The sequence below is a fragment of the Ochlerotatus camptorhynchus genome, unplaced genomic scaffold, assembly GCF_037179485.1.
Source record: "Ochlerotatus camptorhynchus isolate MF236.1 unplaced genomic scaffold, CSIRO-AGI_Acam_v1.1 ptg000257l, whole genome shotgun sequence".
Lineage (NCBI taxonomy): Eukaryota > Metazoa > Arthropoda > Insecta > Diptera > Culicidae > Ochlerotatus > Ochlerotatus camptorhynchus.
This window is the reverse complement of record NW_027040747.1, coordinates 1,622,911-1,636,792: the sequence shown is the minus strand read 5'-3', so window position 1 is coordinate 1,636,792 and position 13,882 is coordinate 1,622,911. Positions and strand designations below refer to the sequence as shown.

Here is a 13,882-nt window from a genome sequence, read left to right as displayed (position 1 = left end):
TTGCAACAGCATGGTTTTAAGTGTTCAGATCAATCGTTTTTCTGATGACGACGGTGGTTGAAAAAACAAAACTTGAAGTGTTTATTCAGTGTTAAAACTGAATTCAATGTGATAGTTATTTATTTATTCCATAGTATTACACAACCCCTCGTCATTTGCTGCGATGCAGAACAAAACTGAAAATGCACTAATCAACCTCTAGCTTCCGGAATGAACCTATTACTCCACTCCTTCCACATTACGTGTCTGTCTCATTCGACTTCGAGTTCCATCGTATCTAGTGCCAGCAAACGCGGACTCATTTTCCGACACGTTTCCTTGTATTTAGCAACCATTTCAGATGCCGGAATCGTTCCACCAAACTCCTTCGGCAGCATTCGATTGGCGTGAAGACTTTCCACCGACGAGTGGCACTGAAAAATAATAAAAAGAATTTTCAAAATCTTTACTTGTATCTCAACATGAACAACTTACAAACACTCTACCTTCTCACTAATCAACTGCAATACCATATTGGCCACCGTTCTCGCCACCTTCTGAGTGTTCACAAAGTGCATCTCCTGAAGCCGCACTGTGGAAGCATTGCTAAACAGGTCCACCGACGTCCGGATGTCCTGGACGCTCAGCATTCCTAGCACGGTCATATCAATCTTCTCCATATCGACAATCATAACACACCCCGCACACTGAATTTCATTTGTTTCGTAATAGATCTCTCCAATCATATGAAATGCCTTAATCACGCTGGTCATCGTCGACCTGTTTGGATCGAATCCACTCGAACAACTAAAGAACACCACCCTCTGCGGCAGCGAAAATAAATATTCACCGTCGGTCAACCGACTTAAGCCAGGATCATCGACAACCAAACCGCGCAACCAATCCTTGTGGACGGTTCTGCATGCCAGAAAGCTCTCCAGCATCTAGCCGATTTCAGGAGTGAATACTTATTGGTTCGAAGGAATCTTAGCAGAAACGGTGCACTCGCGAAGCTGCTGGATGCTTTGCTTACGAATGTTCTCATCTTCTTCGAGTTCTTTTACCAGTGCCTCGTAAATGGGGTCCAACTCAAGCGTCTCATCGTCGTACCTACATTTCCGGTGCTTTTATGCAACTTGGAACTTTGAAATGATGTCCTATTCCTTCCGTCATGTTCGATGAAATTTGTTTCACTGTTTGCGTTCGAACTGAGTAAACGACTGAGCTCGATTGGCAACCTAAATCAGTAATTTATTGAATCCCATTCAATGCCAAGCAGTATTTTTTCCAGTTGTAAAATTCAGGTAAAACTTCAACTTTTCGTTTCCAAACAATGGCCAATTGAAAATGTAATTTGTACTTAAATTACGAAATTTCAACTGTAATTAATGGAGTTAAAACGTAGTTAATGTTCTACATTGTATAATTAATGTAATTAAAGCAGTAGTTAATGGAATTAATTCAATTACAGCCGTTGCCTGCGTTGGAGCTAAAGGTTATTGTGTGCCCCTAGGTTTTTGATACTTTTCTATTGTCTACTGTTTCGAATATGATTTGTAGCTTTGCTCTACGCAATACGTCCATCATTTTATTGGATTATAAACGAGAAAACGGTAAAATTGATTACGGTGTTCATTTGATCCCCAGTTCTCCAATAAATATAAAAAGTACAAAAAATCACCGGCATGACATACATTTTACCAACGACGGCAAGTTTGATTTTTATCCGGCGGCGCGCAGCAGTTGATCGGCAGCGACGCTCAGGTCTAACTGTAATCAACCATACTATAATTGCATACTCAAAGGCGCATAACAGAAGAAATTAGAATGATTTCATGATGTCTGAATTTCTATGTTGTATGAAAAATTCAATGTACCGTTCCGATTCAAATTTCGGACGATTCAAATTTCGGACACTTTCATTTTTAATTAAATATTACATCCAGTTAGAAACAAAGTAATAATGTTAGATGATCGTGGAGGGCACTAGTCAAAAAAATTTAAAATTTACAAGACATGTGGATCATATTCGACCGAGATAATCAACTTTTAAAAGTGTCCGAAATTCGAGTTTAAGTGTCCGAAATTTGAATCGGCACGGTACCCATCAGATGACGTAGTGAGTAAATAAAAATTTCAAATATGATTTTCTCTGAGACATGTTTTCCTTTTATTATTTCACACAAAACACTCATTAGGTCACTGTTATGTCCTCACTTCTACGAATGAAATATTTCCGTGTAGGTTTGCTATAATTTGTAAATGGAAGATCTGTTATTGTAATCATGCAAGTTGCAGTTCGGACGGCGCGACGGGTAGTGCAAATGGCTTTCAGGAGCGAGAAAAGTTGATGGTGGTTTTTCCTTATCGGCATTTTGGTTAAGTAAAAGTGTAAACCGTTACTAGAGTAAGGGAAAATTAATACTACCATAGCGATAGTGCGAAAATTCTACTGCAGACTTGTGGGCAAGATAAATATTCAGCCTTATGCTTAAATCAATGCGCTTCCATTGTCTGTTGTGTGGCTACAATTTTTCATCGCCCGGTCAATTTGATTAGTGGCGTCGGTTGATTGTTCACTATAGGTTGTTGAACTTTTCGAATAGAATAATTTCTTGATGACTTACGGTTGAAGACATTGTTTGAAGCTCTTTAGTTTCCCCATTGTGCAATAGCTTTACCTGACATTGCAACCATGATTTAACCCTATCGTAAGGGAACCTCATTTTGTGGTTGGGTCGATCGTTTGGCTTATTGATTCCAAGCGAATGAATTGGTTTTAAAAACTGATGAACCAATTTTCAAAAAAAGCGTATGACGTTCCTTATAGTTATTTGGATAATTTAGAAAAACTAAAAGTTACTATCCCAGTAAAATTTAGTGAATGGGCATCTCCAGTGATAATCGTTATAAAAAAATCAAATTATTTATTTATTATTTATTATTGTTATCTATCATCTGACATCGTGGTCCTAATGAAATATTCTTAATCCTATAGTTTAATTTAATATATGCAGAGATCGTAAACGTTGTTTAAAAGTGTTTGTAGACATATTAAAATCAAAAACATGATACCCTTCTTGAAACCGTCTGCTTATAGAGTTCAGGGTCATTGAAGCCATATAAAGTATTCCTCGGAGTTGGTTGGATTAGTTGTCGTGACCGCAACACTCGCTCTGGGGCATAAATCCTCATACGATTCAGTAAGGCTGAACTATCATCCCTGCGCTAACTATCTTAGCTCCAAATACAGCTTGATCCATCTTACGACGATTTGCCAGCGGTTCGATAATCAGCAAGGCACAACGATGCTCATAAGGCGGTAGGTTTACTGGGTCACGCCAATGTAGACTTCGTAGTGCAGCCCGGACAAATTTACGTTGCACAGATTTGATCCTGGAGATCCACACAGCTTCATACGGTGACCAAACAACCGATGCAAATTCTAGCATTGATCTAACTAGAGAGCAATAAAGAGCACGCAAGCAAAGTTTTGACGGTTGGCTTTGTCAACAACAGCTGAATAATGCATCTTGAATGTGAGTTGGTGATCCAGCAACACTTCAAGACCCTTCACTTTATCAACGCGCTCAAGTTCCTGTCCATCGATCGTGTAGTTGTACAGAATAGGCTTTTTGCACCGCCGATACGAGATGATGCAACACTTAGATACACTCACTTTGAGGAAGCTGGAGTTGCACCAATGAGCGAATCGATCCAGTAACTCTTGAAGTTGCCTGCAATCGGCTTCATTTCGTACTACGAGATAAATTTTCAAATCGTTTGCTAAATCAGCAGTCCTCCATTTGCTAAAAGGATCGTCACGTCATTGGAATATAATACGAATAACAATGGACCAAGGTTGCTACCTTGAGGCACACTAGAGCACGGAGTAAACGGAGCAGACACTGTTGATCAAATTTTAACAACGAGTTGCCTGTTGCTTAAGTACGAACGAAGCCAATTACATACTCTGCTGGAAACGCCTAGTCGAAGTAGCTTGGCAAGAAGAATATCGTGGTTCACGGTGTTAAAAGCAGCCTTTATGTCGGTGTATACAGCATCAACCTGAGCTCCATTGTGCCGATGCAAAAAGAGGTAAATTCACACAGATTGCTGTCCACTGATCGTTTGGGGTAGAATCCGTGTTGAGAGGCACTGATGTAGTTCCTGCAAGAGCTGAACAGTACTTCATTGACGATGATTTCGAGGCACTTAGATCCAGCTGACAACGAAGTTATCCCACGGTAGTTATCTGACTTATCACCTTTCTTGTGCACTGGAAGCATATGGAAGGTCTTCCAAGCAGAAGGAAACCACTGTTGCTGCAATGATTGGTTGAAAATTACTTGAAGAGGAGCAACCAAAAGTGCACTACACTTTTTGAATACACACGAAGGAATGCCATCCGGGCCAGGTTGATAAGACTGCTTAAGTTTCTGTAGATCTGATTCAACCGTCGCTGTGTTGATGTTGAATACATCAAGATCCACCACGTCTCTTGGTACCAGCTCAACAGCTACAACTATCTCTTCCACAGTTGGCATACGATTCTCAAACACGCTAGCAAATTTTTGAGAGAGATGCTCGCACTTTGCTTCTGCAGAAAGAGCATGAACATCTCCTAAGTGCATCGTAGTCGGCAATCCGGTCTCCTTACGTTTTGAATTTACAAAGCTCCAAAACCGTTTCGGGTTTCGCCGAAGATCATCTTGTCTCCATCTAACGTACATTTTGTACAAAAAACGATTGTATTCACGATAGATTCGACTAGCTTCGTCAAACTGGTGCTTTAGATACAAACATCGTTGACGACAATATCGCTGCAGTAACTTGGCGTGCCGTCAACTCAGGGTGCGAAGATGCGCATTGGATCAAGCAGGATTCCTTGGGGGCCTTTCTAACGGTACAGTTTGAATGATGCAATTATGCAAAATACGATTGAAGGACCTGACGGTGCTATCGACGTCATGGCGTTGGTATACTTCAGACTAATCAACTTGCGACAGCAGTTCATTCAAGTTATCATAATCCCCTCGACAAAAGTTACGCTCAGAAAGGTCAACATCTTCATGAAATGATACAGGAGGCACACAAACCACAGAGAAAGAGAGAGCTGGATGATAGCGATCAATTGGCACAACTTCTTCAGCTGCTAATGTTATGGTACCATTAGTCATAATTGAATCGTTTGAAAATATTAGATCTAGTACTCGGTCAGAACAGTTTCGAATTAAATTAAGCTGCCTCAATCCAAGAAATGCCATACTATCAAGAATAATTTGACTGGCCATTAAAGTCTGTGACAGTATCGGATCAGCGAAGGCGTATCCACTGCTTGAACTTTTCCAGAACATACGAGGTTAATTGAAATCACCGAACAAAACGAGCTCACCCATATCGATATGCCGTCTGTTTGCTTCAAAGATGGCATCTACATGAAGCTGAACAAAATTCTGGTCCTGACTTTTATCTGGCGGCATGTACAGTGCACCAACAAACAGCGACTTTCACCCACAGCTGCTCAATGTTGCTTGTAAGCTGGACAACTGAAGAAGCGTACTTTCGCTTCACGGCTATTAGTACGCCTCCGCCACGTCGACGCAAGCTGTTGGAGGCGCAACGGTCAACGCGATAGACGCAGTAGTCGTTGTTGAATAGCTGGCAAGATTGTATACGATCGTCCAGCCAAGTCTCTGTGAACACGTACACGTCGTAATCCAATTCGGCGGTTGTAAGAAAAGCTTGATCAATTTTAGTCCTAAGGCCACGAACATTTTGGTAGTACAGGTGTAGCTCAGATGATATATCGGTGACGTTGGGTGCGGTGAGACCAGAAGATGCACCATTCCGCTCAGGTAAACTGCAACGCGAATGTATGTCAGGCAGAGAAATGTTTTGATGTGTAGAATACTTGCCTGGCAACACAGGCTGGAAGATCCCTTCACCGATCTCAACCGCAGGACCAGGACGGCTCCGATGGCTGGAAACAGCATCAAACACGACTGGGTCGAGTGGCTCAGGGGCTTCCAAAGGGCTGTATACAGTGCGTCCTGGTGGCATCCAATGAATTTGAGGGTATACTTTGTCCGAATTCGGATAACAGAGGATGTTTTCACGTGACACCGGTTGGGTTGACAGCGTAAAGGAGTTATCTGCCATTATTGCAGTGGAATTGGAATCCCGGCCACGAATTACAAGCTCAGCAGGAGGATCAGAAGCATTGGTGCTGACATCAATGGCACTCCGAGGGTTACTGGAACTCGTAAAGCAATTAGGCAAGATAGCGTCTTGCTTAACGACTGGGTCGGGTGGATCCGGGGCTCCCATAGAACTGTGGGCAATGCGTCCTGGGGAGTATATACGAACGGCTATGTTGGTGGATGTGCTTCCGGAGGTAAGCGCTGATTTTTCCATTATTCCATCGGTGTGTCCGTAGTTTCTGTTGTACCTCCATCTGTTGCTTGATCCTTGCTCCGGTTCACAATCTGCGCTACGTTTTTTGTGCGGTCATCAAATTCACGGAAGTAGATATCTTCTGGCCAGGAATCAGTACAGAGCGCAATACCTTTCATCTCCTTACTAACACCGACTTTGAAAGACACGAATCTCATTGTTGAAATATCCTTGCCTTTGGGAACTAGCTTCACCACCTTCGGCTTCGGCTGGTCATCGTTCATGTTCAAGCATTTTCGAACAAAATCCATAATTTCCTGCTCGGTAGTCATCGGATCAAACGCCGAGAGATAAATCCAAAACAGGTCTTATTCAGTTGAACGGTGTTTATGGCTTCACCCATAGCCTTGTTAGTACCACGATTTTTAGCCAGCTTAAGAGTACTACGAGAAGCAGTTTCATCAGAAGTACGCCTACGTTTTGGTGTGCTCGGTTTGTTCGAAAAATCGTTAAAACGAAATCCACCCGGTGCAATCTGCGATTTTGGCTGAGATTCAACTTTGGCTGAGAGCGTAGCGACAGCATCACTTAGTTTGGAGATGTCGTCCTTCAGCGAGTTGATTGTTTCTGAAACGGCTGGACTCGTGGGGCTATCATTGCAGCGAGCGGTCATGCTACGGAAATGTCCATTGGAGAATAAATCCGCACAACCGTCGCACATCCAGAAAATATTCCTCTCATGCAGCCCCAGAACGTCAAGCACCGGAATGTCCACATTTGCGCAGAAGGTGTGAAAAGATGCGCCACAGTACCCACGACAGACGATGCGGTCAGAGTCAGAAATGACTTTTTGACAACGCGGGCAAGCCATGACTAGATTTCGGATTAACGCCAAAATGTAGATACGATATGCACAGGCGAAATAAAATCCACAAATGATTTCTTCAGCTACTAGTGAGAACACTGCACAATAGGTACTGGGATAGATACAGCATGGTGGATTGAATGACGTGGTCGAACAATAAGAAATAAACAGAACAGATCACTTTCACTTATGTTCGATTTGATGTTTGCAGCTCACTTTGACACAGACCTTCAGTGTAAAAACATATACACTAGACAGTACATCCACGGAAAATAAACGGTCAGATTTATAAAAACGGTTTTCACGATAAAAATACAACATAAAAACATTCAATTAACTTCAAGGCAAACCGAAGAGACTAATCTATCAGCCTTGTTATAGATTGCTAAGTTTCCATTAACAAAGTGATCATTCCCAATACTTATCCGCCCAAGATTATTTTTTTTTTTGCAAGGTAAAATGTATTGTGCATTGGAATTAGAAGGAGCATACACTCAGCTGGAATTGACAGAAAGGTCTAAAAAGTTTATGGTCATAAATACAACTAAAGGTGTATATACCTATAATCATCAAGTGCGGCAATATTTCAGACCAGGTTTTAAATTATATCAAAGGGGTTTATTGTTACTTAGAAGACGTGCTTATAGCCGGAAAAGACTTAGATGATTGTATGTCAAAGTTGTATGAAGTTTTAAATAGGTTGTCTAATGGAAACATAAAAGGTTATTTAGACAATGTAATTTTTTTGAAAAGAGCTTGGTCTACAATTAAGAACGCTAGTATTCCTCAAAATTTGACAGAGCTGAAAACATTTTTAGGACTGATCAATTATTACCACAAATTTATACCTAATCATTCCGCAAAACTATACCACGTATATAATTTATTGAAAAAGAATGTGAAATTTACATGGTACAGCAAATGCAATAAAGCTTTTGAAGATTCTAAAAGTGCGCGACTCATAACAGATTTACTTGAATTCTATGATCCAAATAAACCACTGGTAGTAGTTTCAGATGCTTTGGGTATGAGGGCTTAGAGGAGTAATTGGCCATACAGTAGAGGGCGTGGAAAAACCTATTAGCTTTACCTCCTTTTCTCTAGATAAAACTTAGAAATCATACCCTATCCTTCATTTGGAAGCTCTTGTTTTTGTATGTACTATAAAGAAATTTCATAATTTTCTTTACAGGATAAGTTTCTAGTGTTTACAGACCACAGATCTTTAGTTGGATTTTTTGGTAAAGATGGAAATAACTCGTTATTCGTTACAAGGCTGCAACGTTATGTTTTAGAATTGTCCTTTTAAGATTTAGAAATCCATTACCGGCCGTCTGCCAAGATGGGTAATGCGGATTTATGTTCCCGTTTCCTATTCTAAAGAGTTCAAGACCAACTATGTGAGAAGTATAAATTTTGGTAAGGATTTGCCAAAAGATTTTGTGAAAGCTGCTAAAGCTTCCAAAAACGATGATTTTCTGTTGAAGATTATTTCATTTATGCAACATGGTTGGCCTAAACGAATTGACAAAAACCTTGCAGACATTTTTTTTTCTAATTCTCATGAGCTTGAACTAGTGAATGACTGCTTACTATATCAAGACCGAGTGGTCGTGCCACAGATTTTACATAGTAATCATACTGGAATTGTAAAAATGAAGAGATTGACAAGGGAGTCAGTATATTGGTCCGGGATAAAAAAAAATTGCGATGTTTGCAACAGTATGGTAGCTATTCCAAAGCGTTAAGTTGAATCTGAATGGATTCCCGCAATAAGGTCGTTTAGCAGGATACATGTATACTTCTTCTTTTCCTCGCACCATACATTTTTATTGCTTGTAGACAGTTACTCAAAGTGGGTGAAAGTAGAATTGAAACCATGCAATGTCGAAATCTGTAGTCACTATCACCTTAATAGAGCCACCTCATGAACGCTCATGCGTTCATATTAAGACAGAAATCAACATCTCCAAATTCAGTAAGATATTTTTGAATGTAAATTTTAAATAGCTGCTCTTAAGTTGATACGATCCAGCGTCCACAAACCATAGGCATTTGCACTATCTCTTCGAGTTTTCTAAGGAGTTAATCTCGGGCACTTTTGTTATTGTGTGTTATCCGATCGAATTTAGCAGATAATTTACCCCTGGAAAATGCAAAGTTGTACCAGAGTCCGAGCTTCTGGATCGTTGCACCTCAAAGATAAAGGAATATTGCTCCGCCCCTAGTGGTTTAACCTAATGTTTGAAAATAAACTTAACAAATTAAAAAAATATTAAAATGACATGAGTAAGCATAATCCAAACATTTAAAAATATTTTAGCTTGTGATGTATCAGTCTCGGTCGGTTGATCTTTGTGCGGTAGTTCCATTGACATCAGAAAAATTGCGGAAACTTCAAGGACGTTCCGAAAACTTCAAGGTAGATCTGAGAACATCAAGAACGTCTAGAACTACGAGAAAATTCAAATATTTATCTCAAAGGGTTAGTTCCGATAGCAACACGGCCCCAAAGAATTCACAAAAATTCACTTAATGGGATATCAAACAGCTTCAGGGCAGTTCCATTAACTTCCTTTACCTATCTCACACATTGATGGATGAGGGGATATGAGGTATGTCCTCAAATCCACAGGTTTGACTTGCTCATATACTGTCTGCGGCTGCTGAATAGTGGTGAGATGGTAGATGGTGTGTTATAATGCTATTCTTATTTACCCATATTATTTTGCATCTCTCGTCATGACCAACATAGTCATCTCAGAGAGAAGCAGTAGGGTGGTGGTGTTGCATGCTGTACCATCATCAGGTTACTCCCGCATTGAGTTATTACATTCAATCAAGGTGCATTAGTTATTAGCTTTATTAAAGGTAAAACGCCTATTCCTGTAGAACCGCAAGTATTAACGGAACGAAATAATTACTCTGACTTACCCAAAACATGATCAAAACGGAAAGAGAAAGAAGGAATGCTTACTCAACTAAGCGAGAACCGAAGGAAAAACTGAACGTAAGCATCGACCGTAGTCGTGCCTTCCCGGGAGATTCGCTGAACGCGCTCTCGGAAAAAATGGTCCACGCGGTTTGTAGTGGGAAAGGGACCTCGTCGACGGTTGATTGGCGACCCTTGGGAAAATTTCGCTCCGAGGAATAGCGAACTTCACTCTTCTCCGTTTAGATATCTTTAACAGGCGGGCCATCACTTGGGCACACGAGTCTGATGGTCCGTTTCACACGGACGACTTGAAACGGGCTCACCGTCGTTTCATAAAGAACCCTATTTGTGCTTTAAATTTGCGCCTTCGTGGTAGGCAACCAATGTGCTCGAATCAGTAATGATGGGTGTTAAGTGGGTGGGGTTTATACGTCAGTGATCAAAAGGTCAACTTACCGATCAAATCGCGAAGAAAATTTAGAATATATAATTTTAGAATCAAGAAATCAGAACCGGAATAAAAACGGAAAATAGGAAAATTGAGGCTTCTGGATCAAGAAAGAGCACCCGCTCGATCTTTCCCGTTGAGACCGCCGAACAGTAAAGTCTACATTTTAACAAGTGAATATTAAATTATATAAATTAAGAAAAAATCGTGAGTCGTGAATAAGTTGAAAATCCTGTAAAGGAAGAAAACGTGAGTCCAAATAAAAGAACTGATAAGAAATCAGACATTGCAGTTAAAAAAAAACGTGAGTCACCACACGTGAACACGTGCACCATTGGGGTTTTGGCGAGTGCGTTTCGTGGAGATTGTGCGGGCTGGAAGTTTCTCCTAGCTACGGCTTCAACAGCATCCAAAAGCTATCCGCGTGCTATCGGTGAGACTGGGGGCGATCCCCTGGGACTATTCTTCGCCTCGCGGCTGCGTGCCGCTAAGAATAGTTGCAGAGAGCGTGGTCATCGGTGAAGGAAGTTCGGCCTCGCGAGCACCACTCCGCTACAACGTGGTTGCCACAATCCGCGAGTAATCTGTACGGGGAAAGCTTGCCACCGCCAGAGAGAATCGCCCAGACTCACGTCCCGGGTAGAGGGTATTGACCAGTCCCGATCAGAGCCCAGCAATCAAGTGCACATCTCCGACGTAGCCTGAAGAAGCCGCGAATCACTTTCCTGGTGCTAGAGAGCACCGAAGTCCCGCTCCGTGCGAACCGCATGGGCCTATGAGTCGGTATTTCGCCGGCCTATATCAACGAAGTTTCATTCACCATCGGCGCCGAAGGCCGCCCCTTCCCGGTGCCATCGAACGCTATCTGAGCATCCAAATTGTGTGGTGGGTACACTGCATGGTCCCTGAAGTCGGCACTCCGCCCGGCTTGCATCATTGTGTGACGAACCGTCGTCGGAGTGGGCGTCAGCAAAATATCCGCCCACAGGAAACTGGGAGTCCCCTTCCTGAAGAGCATTCAAGTCGTCCGTCCGTGCAACCCGCACCCCTGAGCGTCGAACGACGAGGACGTCGTTCTCGGTCAACCAGCCGTTGGCCGACCAGGTAACCTCCGATCAACGACGAGTCCTGTAAGTACCTGAACCACTTTTTAGTACCCACACGAACACACCCCACCACCAGCATTAGTAGGGCAAACTATTATATTAGTAGGGGAAGAAATGGGGGGAATCTATTGCAAGTAGTTTGACTCACGTTCAGGGAACACACTTACTGAATGACGTCACCCGTTAGGAGAAAGTAGGAAAAGGGAAGGTTTTAAGGAAATCACCATGCAAACATAAATCCAACTTTTATAGACTTTGGAAATCAAAATTTAAGCGTTTCAATTAAACCATTTTATTGTATGAGAAATAAATCGTTTTCTATTATTTGTCAATCAAAACTTTAAATTTAGTTTCAATTTATTGAATCGGAATACCTACTATAATTCGAATTTAAGGAACTCTTGGGATTGGAAATTGGGAAGGAAGCTTTGGAAGGTTTTGGGACATTATAGGAGGTGGATTCCGTTGTGGGGTTGAAAAAGAGCTAGCTGGGCAATCCAACCTTGAGTTCTGGCAGACGACTTTCGTCGTCTGGCGCATAAGTCGGAATTTGGAGGCCCTACCAGGATCCTCCTTACAGACTGGAAATATTTATTAATTTGTTTATTAGTTTACATCAACAGGCTGAGTGTAGCCCCAATGATGTTTAAGTGAATAATATTAAAATACATAGCCCAGCTTACCAAAATACACAATACAATAAAATACATGGTCATTCAACGGTTTACTGCGTCAGAGAAAATACGGGAAAAGCACCGGCGTAGCATTTCTCGTGTCAGGTTGAAATCGAACACTGAAGAAACTCGATCGAACACACGTTGAAGGCCGTCTATAGCACCGTTCATGCTATAGTTAGTGCGATGCTGAGGCAATCTTAACATAGCGTTATTTCACAGCGCTCGGGGTTGGACGTTCACGTTGATCTTCCCCAGGATTGTAGAGCAATCAATTCTACCCTGTAAACTATCCGCCATGAGCAGGGCCCGCGAAGTGTCTCTCCGAGTACGTAGAAGCTCCAGATCAATCAGTTGACATCGACTTTCATAACTGGGTAGACAAAAAGGGTTTCTCCAAGGCAGCTTCCTCAGGGCAAATCGATGAAATCGACGCTGAACGGACTCAACTCTTTCAGCACCATTGTTAGAGCTTGGGTTCCATACTACAGAGCAATATTCCAGGGTTGACCGGACCAGAGAACAGTATAGCGATTTGGGACAATATATCTCGGAAAAATTCTTTGCAATCCTGAAAATGAATCCCAAAGATCTTGACGCCTTGTCGACAATGAACGAGATGTGTTGCTTATACGTTAACTGGGAATCCAGAATAACTCCCAGGTCTTTTACGTGGTTGACACGGCTTATAGTTGTTTCCTGAAGTACATAATTGAACATGATCGGTTCCTTCTTGCGAGAGAAGGTGATAACTGAACACTTGGCGGGGTTGCGAGCTGGCATTGGAGGAAGTGACAGTCATCGATAGAACGGATCCGGATATAGATTTTAAGATCATCAGCATACGATAGACGAGGGCCTTCGAGGACCAGATTCAGGTCGTTAAAGTACAACAGGAAAATCAACGGGCCTAGATGATTTCCTTGAGGTATCCCTGACGTGCCTGGGTAAGCAGCAGACTGACATTCACCAACGGTTACCATCAGCTGGCGATCACTGATATAAGAGCGAAACCATCGCAGGAGGTTGCCATTTACCCCGAATCTATCTAACTTAGTAATCGCAATTACATGGTTCAGTTTATCGAATGCAGCCGACAAGTCGGTGTAAATTACGTCTGTTTGAGCCCGTTCTGTCATGCTTTCCGTGACATACGGTGTCAGACAAGGTAGATTAGTGGTAGTAGAACGACCGGAAACGAAGCTGTGTTGATCACAGCACCATGAAGGACGACTTAAGTTGTTGTGTGGCAGTGGAAATCATCTCGACGTCGATGTCAATTGCACCCAGCGCTTGACCGGAGAGTGGTACATTACTAGCTGCTAGGGTAACGTGGTCGTTGGTTAATATCTCGTCAGAGAATACGTTGGCAAACTTGTCTGGAAACAAGCGACAGATCTCCTGAGAGGTGGAAGCAACTTCTTCGATGGTAGGCCAAACTCTTTGCGCTGCCGGTTAACGTAATTCCAGAAGAACTTC

At 42.1% G+C, this 13,882-nt stretch overlaps 1 pseudogene; it reads right to left on the bottom strand.

Annotated features, from left to right (window-relative positions):
- Window positions 1–251: 251 nt before the first annotated feature.
- LOC135705099 (clavesin-1-like) lies at window positions 252–1,152 on the bottom strand (annotated as a pseudogene).
- Window positions 1,153–13,882: the final 12,730 nt, after the last annotated feature.